This window comes from Molothrus aeneus, chromosome 4, assembly GCF_037042795.1.
Source record: "Molothrus aeneus isolate 106 chromosome 4, BPBGC_Maene_1.0, whole genome shotgun sequence".
Taxonomy (NCBI): Eukaryota; Metazoa; Chordata; class Aves; order Passeriformes; family Icteridae; genus Molothrus; species Molothrus aeneus.
The window spans coordinates 58,042,449-58,059,212 of NC_089649.1; positions in this window are offsets into that span (position 1 = coordinate 58,042,449).

Sequence of the window (16,764 nt, forward strand, 5' to 3'; positions counted from 1 at the left end):
TTAGTTCTAAAAAGAGAAACAGTCTAAAATTGCTCAGAAAGTAATTTCTAAACTTTGGTATGTTTTGAAGCTGGGCATGAACTTCTCAGTTCCCTTGGAGTCTTTCTGAACCCACTCACTTTATCTCTTGTCCCCATGCTGTGCTGCAGTTTCTTTAATCTCTGAAGCAGTTGCAGAAGTTCACAGGCCCCTCTGTTTTGTAGTCTGGTAGATTTTCTGATACAACTAATTGGTTTTGACTCCCCTAGAATGGTCCATTGTGGTTTTACATGGTTTGACATTGTAATGAGATATGTTTGCTCACAATGTTAATTTTTTTAGCCCTGAGATTCTTTATTTCTGGGAAATATTAAGAAACACAGAATGAATTTGGGATCTTCAGACTTGTGCCATAAGCAGCAATGTAGATTACAGAGAAGTCACAATGTTTTAATTCATTCTGCTATGCTTTAATTCCTGGGTTGTAAGCCCAAATACATTTCCCTTTAAATGCTTTAGAGGTAGACAGGTTGGGTTTTCATTTAGCTTCTAAATATGTGGCTGCCTTGGGGCTTCTAATTTATTTATTTTTTTTAATGGAGTGAGAGGCTATAAAACCTATGTGCTGTAAAGCAGGCAGACAAAGTTTCCTACCAGCCCACCAGGCTCAGTTGAAAGAGCAGACATCTTCAAGTTTACTTAACTCTCCTTCCTAGGCTTCTAATTAAAATCACTGAGATGCTCCTCATTTTGAAAAGGTCACATCTGATTTCATCTGAGACATTCCCGTTGTCTCATTTTAGCTGTCTCTGGTTTATACACTTATAAAAACCCAATCAATTATAGTCAACTGTCCATTACCCATAGGAAGATGATCTGGTTGGTGGATGAGCACTGGCAGAGGTGTGGACACAGACTCCTTACCACTACAGTACCTTGGCAGAGCTTGGCCCAGGAGTGCCAGGTAGAGACTCATGAATAACTGCATGAAATGAGGGAGCACTGGGGAATGGTGTAACTATGAGTGAGTTTATTTGTTCAGCCCCAGTGCTTAGGAATAACAGAAATTTGATTCTTCTGATTGTTATTGTATTAATTAATTCAGTTCCAATCTATGGTTCTCATCTCAATAACCTAAAATACCAGAATTTTGATGCTATTTATAAGGTTAACTTTTTAATATATTTTTAAAAATATTGTAATATAATAATTGCCTTTGTGTTCAGGAGATTCATGGGGTGCACTCTTCAAATGTGGTTATTTATCTTCATCTATTTTCATGGTTCCCATTACCATAATATACGAGTTTCATATCCTTTAATGTGTGAATCTGCCCCAGGCCTCTCTGAATAAGTGAGTACATTAGCTACATTTTGAAAACTGAATGTAATTCATAACATCCAGCTTTAATTGTCTGAGTTAGGCCTCACTTTGTTGCCTTTGATTCCAGTACAGGCTATAAAAAAGGTCAGTCTGTTAACTCAGCCTGGCTGGCTTGTACCCTGGTCTCTGAAGAGACTGTTCAGGAGACTGAGCACCTAAATAAGGTAGTAACACTATCCCTTCAGGAGACTAGGTAACAGGTTTTCAGAGATGTCTAGACACTTGAGAAAGCAGAAGAATATCAAATGGGATTAGAAAAAAAAGCTGAAATGCTTAGGTATGTTGAAGACTTACTGAAGACATTTATGTCCATCTGCCTGTCTTGCCAGAGGAGAGAAGGGTCTGGAGGTCAGGTCTGCAAAGTCCTTTACTTCTGCTTAGTCACTGGGTCAGTCATCTTTTTTGCTGCTGTATTTTTCTGTAATTCATGTCTTAGGACAGATAATAGACGTTCTGCCCAGTGACCTTTGAGAAGTCTTTCTAATCACATCTGTGCCCAGGGAATACCAGTAAAAAATAACACTAACAAGTACTGCATGATGACAGGGTCAGAAGCTGTCCCCTGTTGTGTGGGTAAGAGGAACAGTAAACTTTGTCCTTCATAACTATTTCTTTTTAATATGTGACATAAGAAGAAAGATAAATATCACTTCCTTTATTTGTATAGTTTATGATACTATTCTTTCTGGAAATACTAGACTATAAGACTTTTTAATCAGAAAGCATTTGAGTCCTGGCTCAATCGGTGCTATTTGCTTTAACCAGCCATACCAAAAGGTCTGTGCTCCTGTGTACCTGGTGCTGCTCTATGGCTTTATTGTCTCCCCTCAACTTTCCTTCCATTAATCTGAAGCCTTAAAAAAAAGCACCAAAATTTGCTGCAAGGAAAGTAATGATCCTCCAAAAGAAATTCACTGCAACTGGAGAGAACCATTTTAATTAGCTGACAGAATTGCATTGTTTAGGTTTCTTTTAAAAAACAATGAAATGGCTGCAAATGTTTCTAATGTCTTCATGTCTTTAAAACTCTCACTAGGGAGCCCTCATTCCTACCACAAAACAAGTTTTTATTTTTTTGAAATTATTATAAAGGCAACTTGTACTTGGAGGGGGCTCAAATGCACTTCATGTCTCCAGTGATTTTCTGAGTTTCCTTGGTGGAAAAAATATTTTTAAAATCCTTGCTCTATTTCTGCTTTCTTCTGGGTTTTGGGGTTGTTTTTTTTCTGACTGTATGTGGGTCAGATGTGCATGCTATGGATTTTTACTTTTTTAGAATATTGTGCTATCAAAGTCTAAGCCTGAAGTAAACAATTCTTCTGAAAATCTCTCTGTCCCATGAGGATACCACAGACTTCTGTACGTAGGACCGTGCTAATCTAAGATTATCTGAAACTGTTGTCTAACACCCAGGTCTGGATCAATCTTCCATTCATGAGCAGAATATACAGAATTATGCATATTGCTCTCGTAATGCTCATCAAGTGGCTCCCACTGCCTGAGAAGGGCCTCAGGACAGCACCAGCCAGCTCTGTTACACCTCAGGTGAATATTGTCAGGGACCAGCTATTTCTAGATGTCAAACCCCTGGAATAGTTCACACCAAGCCTTTCTTCACTGATTGGGGCTTTATGTTTGCACCAACCTGGATTTATATTCCCAAGCCCTGAGCTCAGCACTACTGGCAAAGAGCAAGGTGAAGAAAACTTTAAGAACTTCTGCCATTTCAGCATGGTTGGTGACATTAATTCATCTCTTCAACAGTGTGTTTCCCTTCTGTTTCTGAGTGTTGTTTATGTACCTGAAGAACCCTTTTTTGTGGTTTTTGACATCTCTGGACAATTTCAATTCAAGCTGAGATTTTGCTTGTCTAGCTGCACCTCTGTACAATGCCTTTTTAGTTCTCAACAACTAAACAGGTATTCAACAGAGGGTTTGTCTTCTGGTTTACATCTTGGGGACCAGCTGAGGAATATTTCTTACTGCTCTGGTTCACCTGACTCATTCTCCAGTTGTGAAGGTTTGACCATTGTCATTTTGGATCTCACCCACTGAATCCTTAACTTTGTCTCTCCCTCTGAAAAGAACTGATTTAATCTAAGTTGCTTTATAAATGACAAAGAAACATTGGAAAAGTGTTGCTTTTTCACTTTTATTTTGTCTTCTCCTTAGAGAAGATTTAGTAACAGTATTAAGCCAAGTTCTGATGACATGTATGTGTGTGCAAATCTCAAATAAGGTATGTTCTGCTGGACACAATTACAGAGGAAGCAAAAATCCCATCTTATAAACATGAACTGCTTTTCTGTTGGAGCTTTTTCAAAAGATCAATCATGAGTCCAGTCCTTCATTCCTTACCCCCAGGAAACTTATTTGAATTTTCCTTAATGAATATCAGTACTGTTAATCTCTAGTGATTACAAAGTCACAGGCAACCATAAAATACTGAAATCTTTGAGACTTCTTTATATGGGAAAAATTCTTCTTGAGACCTTTCCTAACTTCCTATCCAACATAAACAATACTGAAAAATACTCAATATTTTACTTTCCAGTTCTCTCATTCCATTAGCATGCAACAGATAATATTGTTGGTATTCTATTTCTATCACTTTTGAACTCTATTAGATATTTATGCATTATTTCCATGTACACCACAACACTACTACAACAGCTAAATCATCATTAGAAGTTATCATTATTCTTATACAGTGTCTCTAATTTATTTTTTTTCTGATTCAGACTCAGTTACAATATTCAGTTCTCTCTGTCCGGACCATTCCTAGCTGATCACTTGTAAATGTGGCAGTGTTTGTGAAAGATAAATAGAATTTAACTTGAAATCTCAATTCTTCCATAGCATCCCTCTTGAAAAACAACCTAATTGATTTGAAACTGCTTGCCTTAAAGGTTAGGAGAGCCTTAATATAGATATTTGATGGAAGAAAAAATAAAATTCGGTTACTAGAGTTCTACCTCTGAACTTACAAAGACAAAATGCAAACATTTCTATAATACAGAAAATATGTTTCACAGTCATATAAGCAATCAATAAAAACATTCATTTGGAGGAAAATTTAACAAACTGTTTCAAAAATTGAATGATAAAATAAGAAATACCCAATCTATGTATCAAAAAAGGTAGAAGGAATGTTCACTCTAGAGGATTTACTGTTTAAATGTTCTCATGACAACAAAACTGAGAACATTAGTAAAGGAAGAGAAATCAAAGGTTATTTTCTGTCTTTGAAAGATTTTATTTTAGAGAACTACAAACAAATTCAGACTGAAAACTACAATGTATTTTTATTCCTGAGGGAAAAAAATAGTGACATAGCTCTGATGTCAAAGTGTGCCATAGTTTTAGGAGTAGGATGAGAATTTTGAAATTCATTGAATATAAGCATTTTTCCCCATCAAATACATAAATGACAAGTAAAGCTAGAAACAGCTTACACTGTATTTGTTGTACAAATACAGTTGGAGGAAACGCTATCCTGATTTGACAGAAAGCTCCTTGTGAGGCAAAAGCAGCATAATTGTTCAAGGAGTTTACTCAAGAATTGGATAGGAACTCACTTCAGCAAAGGAGGAATCTCCCTCTATTTGGAAGCCCTCTTCCCTAGATACACCTCCACAGCTGTGAGTAACATCTATGACTTAATTCAGCCTTTTCATAAGTGATGATCGGTGACATAAATGTGATGGTCATATTTGGTTCATGTAGTCAAATTTCAACAATAGTTAATTTTTTTCCCTGACTTTAAGTCTTATATTGTTAGTCCATGAATGATATGGGGAAAAAAAAAAGAGAAATTTCAAGTGCAAAGTCACAAGATCCTCCAGGAAGCTGATGCTGTCATGTACTTGAAGTGCTAATATGACATACAGTTACACAGTGGCCTTGTTGAACTGCTTTTGTTAGTTGTATCACTTCCTAAACATCTGAAATCATGAAAGGACTTAAACGCTGGGTCTTTTGATACAATTACTGTGATGGTCAGCATTGTTTATTTAAAAACTCTGAGTATGCATGTGAGAACAAGAGACCTGCTTTAGTAGCCAAATTTTGGTACACACCTCACACTCTAGGATGTGGAGAGATATTTTTATTTCTTGTTTCGGAGTGAGATAAGTGGTCTAGGTGTTCACCACAGGATGGTGACCAAAGAATGTGTGGGCTTTTGGCTCAGCCTTGCTAACAGCCAGTTAGCTTGTGTCCACCAAGCTTAACCTCACTGTGCACTTTGCTGAAGTTGTTGGTAGTGGTAAGAGTAACTAAAAAAGGTCTCTTCTGCAGTCACAAGTTATTTCCATTTTATGCCTTCCCAGCCTGTAATTCCAACTTTTCTCAGGCTGTTAGTCATCTTCTAAAACTTTCACATTTCTGCTGTTTAGAGAGTTTTTAGGCTCAGAGAGAGCTGTGAAAGTATGCAATTAGTGACAAGGATGAGAAATGGCAGAACCTTGTCATTTCATTACATTTATATTGTAATGCTCACAGAGCTTCCCAATAGCCAGCTGCCTCTTAGGTGAGCTATTGCACAGAGCTAGCAGAAGACTGCTGCTGCCCTCACCATCTTAGACTTCAAATTTGGACTTTTTGTAGTCTTTCAGAGGGGAAACTGGAGTACTTATATTTCAAAAACGATGATATCATTTGAATGGGGTTGACAGGGGTATAGCATAGAAAAGCACAAGTTAAGATACATCTATTGCAGACTTCACTGCAATGCAAAGGTACTAAATGGGGTTTAAGTGAGGTTGCTCAGAGTGAGTACCCACAGCAGCAGAGAATTCAGTGTGGAGTATCCATATGGATGAGCAGCTAAGCTGCATGATTTTATACTTAAATAGTATGGGGTACTAGAGTGAGCTGCCTTTTTTTTTTTTTCAGCTGCCTAGGGTATATCTACATTGCAGTGCCATTTGTGGTGTGGATGCAAACTTCTTTAGCAAGATCCAGATTTCAGTTTCTCAAACACTTGCTTAAGCAGAAAGGAAGCTAAAATTCTCCTATCTCTATTTTTATGACTGTGGCTTTCCAGGGTTTCTGTTTTCTTCCAGATTGCATCACCATGTCACATGTAAAATTGCACGTCCAAGAAAGCAGTGGAGGGCTATGCATCTTCTGAGCTGAAGAACAGTCTGAAATCGTTTGTGCAGTAAATGAAAAAGGCTCAAGCTTCCTCTATGGTATGCAACTAATTAGCTGATGTTCATTTTCAAGTTCGTTGTTCACAGTCAAGCTGAGACAATGCCTGATATGCATTATAATGTCCCAGGAATGTGTCCTGGTTTTAACTGCTTCCTTTTACCACTGCTGCTCCCAGCCATGAATAAACCCTGCTTGAAATCTTGAAACGTGATGGGAGTATTTTGGAGATATACATTTTCAGCATCTGAATCTGAGTGTTCTGTGATGTAAAGCCTGTGAAAGAATGACTCTGGCACTACAGCCTAGAAAATGTCTTCCTTTTAGATTTTCCTCTCTGTTTCTTCCTCTCTCTTCTTGATAGTCATCAAAAATTTCAGTTCTTTCATTAAAAAAAAGTTTATCAGAGATTTTTGACTATTTTCATCCATTTAATTTTAATAATGCATGTACTGGGTTTTAATGGTAGCAATGAAACATGATTTATTTTCCATTATTTATTGCTATTTATTTAGGATTTAGTTAACAGTCTCTGTAGTCACAAGCTATAAGCCAGCCTAGTGAGTCATTTCCTTTACGCTGACACCATTGAAATAGCTCCCTCGCTGAAAATTCACTGATGTAACCAGACAAGCAGTATCGCGAGAGGTCATAGCTCATTATTTCACATTTGCTCAAGTATGTGAATGTTTCCAGGACAGAATAAAATCAAAAGGTTCTAGGCCTAGGGAGGTCAAGGACACAAGGGTGTATGGATTTTATTCACATGAGTTGATCAAAATTTGTTTGCAAAATTAGGTTTAGTTACCACCAGAGACAAAAATGGGGCTATAAAAATGTTTTTATTAACACTCCCTATCTACACAAGCCCTGCTATCAGGCTTGCCTATGTGTTGGGAGATAAAGAATTAAAATCGTGATAACTGACTTGTAGAAAAAGCAGAACCATAATTGACTTAATATTTAGAAGCAGCTAAACTAAATAGACATTATTAGTTCTTGGCATTTGTACGATAACTTGTTCATTTACTCATCATGGTCATCTGAGGCCTCAGTTTTCTCCCTCACTGCTTAGAAGGCATGTAAGTGGATCAAGGAGAATTTTATTTCTGGAACATTCAAGAAGAGTTTGTAGCTGTATTTTATTGGTAAGAAATCAAATGCTTACAATGTATCAAGTGTAAAGGCATGCATGTAAATGCTGGAGATCAAAGAGTTAGTCTTCTATGGGGATTATCTAATGTTACTACTTTCTTCCTCACTTATTATTATGGCATCACTCAGAATACAGTGGGATTTCTTGTCATATTTGTTGATATACTGGAAAATACTTGAACTTCCTCCAAGTCTGCAGATCTGTCTGCCAGGATGGATTCCTGCAGAACCCAGAGGGGCAGCTTTGGGAGCATCATGGTGGTTTTTTCACTAGACTAAGATACATTCAATAAATAAACAAGCAAACAAACCAGCCTACCTTAGGATAAATGAAGTTCCAGATACTGACCTAAAAAAAGAAAATCCTGCCCTTGCTTGTTCCCTCTCCTCAACAGCATCATCCTGCCATGTGCTGGCTGTCCCTGCAGACCCCACTGTGCTTCATCTTCTTTTGTCACACAGCTTGGCAACTCTTCAGGCCAACAAACAAACTGGCATAATAAGAACTGAGGAAAGATTTACTTTAGACATTAAATGGTGTCTTTAGTAATGTATGATTTCTTTTTTCTTCATCTTTTTAAGAAATCCTCATGGCTAAAAAAAAAAAAAAACCCAGGTAAATTTGCATTTTAAAAACAGATACTGCACGTTTCCTACCAATTCTGGGGAAAGGGGGAAAGTGAGATTGAGGGGGAAAGTGAGATTTGGCTGCTTTGGAGTGTTTCTGCTCAGCATCCAGAGGGAAGGTATGTGGGTGACCAGTGACTGCAGTGGCCAGGTGACCACGAGGCTGCTCCAGTGGCCACAGGTATTTTGGTGTGCCTGCAGCAATCTCTGTGCCTGCACATCCTCCTGCTGCACGGCTCCCACGCCCTGTCACAGCTTCACTCCTGAAATAAAAGGAAACTGACAGCAATGAGGAATTAAAAAGGGCTCTTCTGGAAGAAAGAAAAGCATGCAACTGTCCTGGAAATTTGAGTATAAAGAGTTTAGGAGTTAATTTAGACTTCTTTTGCTTTTGAAATACCTAAGTTCTTTTGTTTTGCTGAAGCTCATTTTATGATTAAACAGACATTCGTCTCCCATTCACTTTCTGTAGAAAAGGCAGGTGGAAAGGAAGCCTTGTGGCTTTGTGCCACTTTACATTCTTCACATTGGGATAAATAACCCCCAGTAAGAGGTGGCAAAGCTTGAATTTCTGATTGTTTTCCCATAAACACACAACAGTATTGTTGATTGACTGGAGTCTGTTATTGTTAGGTACATTTGTTGCCTTCATCACTGATGCCACAGCATTTCTCAGGGACATTTGTTTGCTGATCTACAGAACTCCTGAGCAGGAGGACTTTGCTGTCTGCTTCTTTCAAGGCATCTCTCTTCACAGGGGAGACCTGAAAGTACTTGCTACAAAAGAATCCATCATGGCTCATTGCCATCTTTCTTTACAGGGCTCTTTCTGAAAGTAGTTATGGGCTTTTTACCCCACTGACAGTTTTAACAGCGTATGTGAAGTGCTCATGACAAGGTATTTTGTGAAAGTTTGTTGAGAAATATTCTGGCCATGATATCATGCTATTTAGGGGAAGCAGAATAGACTATGCTTGACTAACCATAGTTCCATTCATTTTGGGGCAGATGGAGAGGTTCTATATAATTCTGCATATTTGTGCTGCCTTTTTTTCTTCTTTTTTTTTTTTTTCCACTGTACTGATCTATTAGGGATAAAAATGAAATAATTAATACTTAATTGCATCAAGTGGGCCCAAATATGCTCTGAATTGCATGCACATACCTCACTGGCAATTGTACTTGCAATACCTGGAGGCATTTGGATTGCTTCATAAGATTCCCTTTCTTCTTGCCAAATACATAGTACTTCTCCTCTGAGATCTGAACTGTTTTATTTAGTAATTAAGGTAGTTTGTGCACCATCTTAAAGATGCAAAGGGCAGATGCATCAATGCCAAATCCAAAGACTAACCCAATGGCTCTTAAAGCTTTTCCATTAGCAAATTCTCTGAAGACAGAGAATTCTCTTGAAGGCATATACCTCTACATCTGGATTTGGCCCATTTTTAACCGGTATCAGAGACATAATGAAAGTAAACACTCCTAAATCTAATGGACATTTAACTACATCCTTTTTACATTTTTAATACATTTATACAGTTTTAATACTTTCATTTGCATTTCCATCATGTATTTTAGAGCTGACTTTCTCAAGTTACTCACAACCCTTTGGTCACTGCAGGTTTGATTTTGCTCTACAGAAGATGCATGCACAAATTGAAATTAAGTTAACTTTGTGCACATGCTTGCCAAAGAGAATCCTAAAAAGATGCACATTAGAGTTTTTGGTAAGTTCCAAGATTTTGGAAACTTTACAGCAACCTTGAGCTTGAAGATAATATTTCAATCATAAAGTTCCCCAAGCACAACTGAGCAGGTAAACTGCAGCAATAGAAATTGAATTTCAAATTCACACCTTCTGCATTTAATAGTACTTTTGTCCTAGGTTCAACATGTATCAGTGAAAGAGGTCTGACATACATGTAGTAGAAAACTATATAGTAAATTAAGAATGACATATTGGGAATTTACTAGTGGATGAGTGTCACTTCTTTTACAACAGAAGTATTTTGCATTTTGCTGCCTTCCTACAAACCTCCCCATTCATATCTTTGAATGCTCAGTTTTGGTTGGTCTTTTATGCCAGAGATGAATGAGGGATGTCTTTCCTTAGGAAGGTACTGTGATCCATGCCGCCTGCTCTTTGATTTCTTGTCTTGTGCTTGATACCTCTAGTGGCAACACAAGAGCGTTAAGAAAACATTCAGTTATTTGTCTACATGCTCTTTTGCAGTCTAGGTATAGATTTTCTTTGCACTCTTAGTTAGGCTGCTAGATTTCTTCTCAATGCAAATGACTGTAAGATTTTAACTGGGCTAGGAAAGAAACTGAAGTCTGTTCCAGAATTCAAAAAAGATTTTGTCTGCTTTTGGGGAAACAAATAACTAAAATTGACAGATGAACCTAAGATAAAACACTTCATTTACTTTTGAATTAACTCCTTTTAAAAGACATGTCAAAGCAAAAGAACTATTTTGAAAATGTATAATCAACAGTTTTAGACACAAACATTTTTCTCTGATGATTGTGAGCTATTTGTTTCCCTACTGCAGTGCATCCTGCAGCAAGTTTACTATTTACTGAGAACACCCTTTTCCACCATTCCACCTGACCAGCAGAAACTTCAGAAAAGACAAGCATTAGCAACGACATGGAGCTAAAATTTAAAATGTTTGCTCTGCAAAGAAATTGCTCATGCATTATATAAAGTAAGAAAACTTTACCAGTTTAAGTACAGGAAGAAAAGTAGGCAGTTTCCATCTTGTAACAGTTCCTGCTCTCTGGACTTGTCAAACACAAACCCAGAGCACCAACTTTGTGCTTGGGCCTAAGGATAATTTATCAATCTCTTCTGATATCCAAGCTTCTTAATCTAGGTGTTCCAAACCAGTTTTCACTGGCTATGTAAGTACAGACATTTTGCAGTTCTCTTTAAAAAGATGAAGCACCAAGAAAAGCAAAATCCTTTGGCACAAGCAAAGACAGCTATCTTTCAGAGGTTTAAACCCATTTTAATTCTACTATTAGCCTTCGTGTTGGCTGATTTTATCTAGTTGTGGGAAAATATCTTGTTTAAAAAATTCTCCTATTATGGTTCAGATTAAAAAGTTGGTTGAAGTTTACGGAACTTCTGTGTGCCCTGGCTCTGGGGACACCAACTCCTGAGAGATGTGGGACACAGAGTACAGAGCAAGAATTCCTGTAACTATTCCAGCTTAATCCACTTCCCCACAGGAATTGGCACCCATCTTCTTGTTTGTTCCAACACAGTGGACTGCTTATAGGGTTTCAGCAAAGGCTTTGAGATATTCCTGTGGCCCTGATGTCAATATGTGTGTTTCTCTGTAGCTAGGATTTGTAGCAGCAGGTTTGTGGTGTGTCTATGTGTGCCCATAAGAGGCTATTTCCTGTCACCCAGTCTTCACACCACCTACCACAATACCTGTACCTATAAAAAAGTGGGTGTTTTGGATTTTTTTGAAATTTGTCTAAAAATTCCTGCAACTTCTTCTAAAAAAATGACATTATTTTGGCTCCATTTTCTACTGTAGAAGAAATTTATGACTTTTTATGAGAGTGCCTTAACTGCAGACATTTAATTGAAGCTTGCAAGACAGTCAAACAAAAAACGTCTGCCTCTTTCCAGCTGTCACAGTTGTTTAAGCCTATTTGGTACTGTATCAGGAGTACTAAAATATTAACAATACTGAACAGTAAATGACACTGTTTAGTAAACTGTATCTCAAGATTGTAAGTATCTCTTCTGTAATTGGCCAGTAATACACTATTTCAATCAGGCAAAAGAAATAGACAGTTGTTGCTGCTGCCATAAAATGCATTTCTAAAACTGACAGGAAAAGAGAGCAACTGCTTGGAGCTTGTTTGTCCACGTTGTTTGTGCTGTAACACTGTCAAATGGCACCACTGCAAGGCATTTGCTCTACACCAACTAGGCATGAAGCTGTGCTTAATACAAATTACACTCTGCACTTCACAAGTGAAATGCAGCTGAGTTTCTTTGCCCAAACACGGGGATAAGTAATAAATTGGTCTCATGTAACTGGTTTTTAGCATTATTTTATATATTGCAGATGAACTCTCTTCTCTAGGCTCATTTCCAGGATCCTATGTAAATTATCAGATTCAACTCTTCACAAGAAATGTTCTCTTAAAAATCTGAAAATAGGGGATTTTTGAAGATTTCTTACTAGGATGCAACTATAAACATTTCATACATTGTTTATTCCCTCTGGACACTGCAGAAATGAAAATTCAATATTTTATATTTAAATTCTCAAATATATGGATGTGAAGTAAAATAAACTATTTAAACTTGGTTAAAATTAGATGTTTACACTTAAAACACTACAAAAAGAGGTGTATGCTGTGTGGCATGAGTATGAAATAAAAAGTATGGTTTAAAATTCCTGGAGTTTTTATGTCTTAAAACAAATAAACTTTAGTTTTTATTCCTGAAGAAATAGCTAAGTAATTTTTTGACAACTTTTGAACAAATAACAAGACTGCTAGAGATAATCTACTAAATATAAAGTCTTTGATTTAAAATGTACCAGGCATGGAATTTGAATTTGAAGGAAAGTTGAAAATTGAAGCATGAAAAAATAAGGAAATAGTTTATTTCAGAAAATGCTATATTCATTTTCATGGAATTTGAGTGGCCCTGCTCAGGTTTTACTTATTTGATGAGAGATTATTTTCAGGAATAATTACATGGGAAAGAAGGACAAAAGCAGAATGTTGGAAGTGATTCATTTGTAGCAAGAGTGGGGTCCTGCTGGGTGAGTGATTATCAGTAACTTTGGCCAAGCAATAATAGCATCCTGAAGGCATCTATTCCACACTACTAAACCTGTAATTTTGAAAAAGAATGTCATGCATGCATTTTTGAAAGAAATGTAAATGTAGGATTGGTTTTATGATGTGATATGTTCCCAAGGTGCTGTGCTTCACCTGCCTCCCAGGAGGGCAGAAAACAGCCCAGATCCACAGAGTGGATGCGGCAGGGTGTCGTCCTCTGTCATGCCAACCCCACACCTCCCACCCACACCCGTGTCCTCTCTGCTGTCCTGTGGACACCAACGTGTACATCACAGCCCTGGTGAGCTTGGGCTGCAGGTGGACACCAATATTGGATCCCTTGCAGATGCTGGACTCCCAGAATGCAGTTTATGCATTGAATTCCCACTGGTGTCTCCTGCTGAGGATCCACACTCAGATACTTGTACATTCTTGTATGAATTTTGAACATGTAGGAAACCTATTATTATTATTATGTTGTCTTCAACACATATGGGCCTTGGAGAGCACAGGATTTCTAAAAAATTGTATTTTCAACAAGGCAACTTACTGTGAGCACGTAAGAAACATCCTCAGGTGCTTTCACTGGCTTCCCTTTGGATTTTAAATCAGAATCAGGGAGCTGTTGCTTAGATTCAGCTGTGTACCTCATTGCCTCATACACCAACAAAGGCATACTTCAGTGCCTTGCCCAAGATACATAAAGAGATGTGGAAGGGATTTGTTGCTCACCACACTTCTATGAAAAATGGAGTGCTCTGTATTAAGAGGGAATCTCATCCCTGTGGAAGGGATAACTTTCTCCAGGGCTGATCTCACACTGGAATGAACTCCGGAAATTTAAAAAATCCCCACAGACCTCACTGCCTTCTGCTCCAGTTGTGAGGCACTCTTCTTTGACCCTCTCCTCTCTAATGTAAATATTTAACAATATACATATGTCAAAAGCAACAGTGACCACAACTCTGAAACTCTACCAAGCAAAGCACAAGCTTTTCCCATGGGGACAGGGTATTACTGATGGTGCTTCCTGTATGACTTTGCTTCTCCATACACAGCAAGAGAGCACTGACTGTTCCACAGAAACCTCTGTAAGACATTAGAGCAGCTCTAGGCTACTTTTGGGAGAAAAAGGTCTAGCCCTGCAGTCAGCTGCCAGCCCAGACTCCTTTCAATTTGGATGAGGAGTTGGAGATGATTCAGGGAGATGGGAGGTACAGGCGGCCTGGACCTTGTGTCCATATCCCCTTGGATTTTGTAAGATATTTATTTCACCTTTATACTGAGGTTGTAAGACCTGTGTTTTAACTAGTATGCCATGCCACTCCCTGCTAGTGGCAAAATGTCAGGTATCTGAGTGCAGCATTCAAGGACCATAACATTTATTTCACTTGTTACCTCATCAGGGACTAATGGCCAAGCTGATAGCCTGACCTAGTCTTTTTCCAACTGTATTTCAAGACTGAGATGAATAAGTTAAGGTATTTGCTCAAACAAATAATCAAAAGTACTAAATCCGGGTAATAAGAATTTGAAAATAAAAACTTTTTATTTCTTCCTTGGAATATAACACCATTACTTCTTTCTCTCCTTCCCACTCCTTTTGATTTTTCAGGTACCACTCAAATTGCCCATAAATCTTGGCATCTTAATTTAGAAAAAAAATTCTCAATCTCTACCACCTCCAAAAGAATAGTTCTGGAAAATGGCAATTGTTTTAAACATCACATTGTGGGTTTTGTTCTGCTCTCAGTGCTCATGCTACTGAAAACACTGGAAGAAAGGCAAAATGAAAGTAATAAAATAAAAATCTTAACTGTGCTTAGATTTTTTCCACAACACATTGAATAGAAAAGACTTATCAAGTTACACTATTAGATTAGCTGAAATCTACCAATTCCACTGAGGTGCAACTACCTACATAGACAGGTTTATCTGGTGTTTGTGAAAGGTTATACCCAGCAATAAAACTCATAGAATTTTTGAAATAGCACATATGCACCTAGGATACTTGAAATATATTGCATAACCCTGGGATCATGCTTTTAGTTGTATTTATAGGAACACAGAGACCTTAAGTAATGATATGGCTACTAATGTCCCCTATTCAATAAAATATATCACAAAATCAGAGAACTGTTAGGGTTTGAAGGGACCACTGGTTATCATATATATATATATATAAATTTATATCTACATACATAACCAAAATAATCACAATACCTAAGATTTTATCTAATTAATGTGTGACCTGTGTCCCATTTAGGGGAAAAAACCCCAAGCCTCATCTCCCTTTTCACCATGGGTGTGTGCATGTCCCACACCCCTGCACTTCTATCATTACAGGCAAATTTTAGATTCAAATAATCATCTTCTGTCCATGTTTTCTGTCCCATCTTGAGAGGGAAAATGTATATATTAAGGTCTCATGAAGTTTGCTAAAAAGCTGAATGGAGTAGCCTTTGCTTGTCTGAAGCTGGCTGTTTGAAACCCAGCCTAAGCCCTGGCATCTGGCTGCAGGCAGAAGCAGAAAGGTTTGTGTTTCTCTCAGCCCAAAGGATTATATAGCTGCAGAAATCCACTTCTATAACAATACTATGGGAGCAAAAAACTGTGTTTTTCTGGTGACAGCAACAGTCTTATCATGGTGCAATTCTGTTTAAGTGGCAACAGTTATTTTAATGTTCAATTGTTTGGGTTTTTTTCTCCTTTTGCAAGTGTTTGAAATAAGAATTGAGTTAGGCATGCTATTAATGATTCTAGGAGTCTATATTTTTAGGAATGACCACTCTACCTGTGCTCAGTGTGGCTGAAGAGAACAGCTGTTACTCTGGTTACATTATCATGTTTTCAAAATTCAAAGAGGAATCCCATCAGAAGCACTACTCCTTATTCACTTGTGCTCCCTAATGGCAACTTTAAATCCTGTATTCTCTATTGTCTTTGCTAAAGACACATGACTTTGTGCCTGTGCTGTCAGAGTGGCATGTGTGTGCCAGCAAAATGCAGTCAGCACCTGACATGCATTTACAGATCTTCTAAAGACTTATATATACATTTATCTTCTCTCTTTTGTAGAGGGTATGTGATTTCTTCTATCAGGGCAGCAGCCTGTGATGTATGTACAACGAAACATGAGGCCAGTGCAACCAGATACCTTTTCTATTCATATTGTGTTAAGGGTACGAGCCTTCTTTGATGTCAGTAAATTTAATAATGTTTAGAGATATAAAAATCAAGTCAGTACTCACTGACTAATAAAGCAGTACTAGACTCTCTTGCTAGCCTTGGTTTTTACCAAGTTTTCTATTTCTATAAAAGAAAAAGCATTTAAAAATTGAGATATATGTTATCTTTAAAAAATTCTTAAACAATATTTGGAAAAGACTGTTCACTCCAAATTTGCACCATCTTTTGGTCATTCTATAGCACACAGAGAGGTGTCTTGCAGGGAAAAGCACTGCAGCCAGAATCCCCCATATCTTACCCACAGAACTCACAGCAAATCCAAATTGGAAATTAATTGAGATTGGTGAAGAAAAGCTAATGCCTGATCCCTTCTCACTGGACATTATTTTTACTTTGACACATAACCACATTTTCATAGTCTGAAGAGCATTGAGAATTCTTAGGAACAAAGGGTGT